Consider the following 831-nt stretch of genomic DNA (forward strand, 5'->3'; position numbering starts at 1 on the left):
GCCACACTGCCCAGGAACGTCCACCTCTTCCGGCTTCTCTCGTGCCTGAACCCGTGGCAGCGGTGCCAGCGCAGAGCACAGGGCCGCCCCTTGCCCTCCCTGAACCCTGCGTGTCTTTCGTTTCCAGCTAACGCTGACCATCGTGCGGCAGACGGGCGGCCTGGGCATCAGCATTGCAGGTGGCAAGGGCTCCACCCCCTACAAGGGAGACGACGAGGTGAGTGCCTCTGCCACCACCCTTGGCCCCGGCCCCGGGCACATCCTAACCCAGAGCTGGCTTTTCCAACCTGTTCACTGATCTCAGAGGGAGAGGGACACCAATGCTGAGTCACAGGTAACGCTCAGCCACTGAGCCACGCCCGGCCGGGCACAGCTTGCTTTTCAATGGGCGCTGCCCTCGAACCTGCCTCCCTGCCCAGGAGACCTGCTCTCCGGCTGCCCGCCCCGCCCTCCCCGGGCACTGACCGCTGATCAGGACTGAACTTGGGCTCGGGGATCTAGTCTGAGGCAGCGTACCTGCAGGTCGGGGCCTTGGCCCGGTTTAGGTTGATAACTTCCTGGAGGTGGACCCGTAGGTCAGGGGACCGCGGTGCCGCCCTCGGCTCAGTTCGCCTCCCCCTCCAGGGCATCTTCATTTCTCGGGTGTCGGAGGAGGGCCCCGCCGCCCGGGCTGGAGTCCGAGTGGGGGACAAGCTCCTGGAGGTGAGTCGCGGCCCCTGGAGGGTCCACTCCACCCCACACAGGCCGCCCCTCGGGGTATGGGGCTCCCAGCACCAGGCCCGGGCGAGGGGAGGCTCAGGAGGCCGGGCAGGGCCTCGGGGGCACTGGCCC

General features: G+C 67.9%; 1 long non-coding RNA gene across 1 annotated transcript in view; it reads left to right on the forward strand.

Annotated features, from left to right (window-relative positions):
* The first annotated feature begins 6 nt into the window (after positions 1-6).
* Positions 7-831, forward strand: part of LOC102762218 — a 1334-nt gene continuing 509 nt past the window's right edge. The window contains exons 1-2 of the long non-coding RNA XR_436257.1: positions 7-217; positions 625-702. This is a non-coding gene — a long non-coding RNA (uncharacterized LOC102762218). The remainder of the gene's footprint in view (positions 218-624; positions 703-831) is intronic.

Source organism: Myotis davidii, unplaced genomic scaffold, assembly GCF_000327345.1.
Source record: "Myotis davidii unplaced genomic scaffold, ASM32734v1 scaffold1509, whole genome shotgun sequence".
In the NCBI taxonomy this organism is placed as follows: domain Eukaryota; kingdom Metazoa; phylum Chordata; class Mammalia; order Chiroptera; family Vespertilionidae; genus Myotis; species Myotis davidii.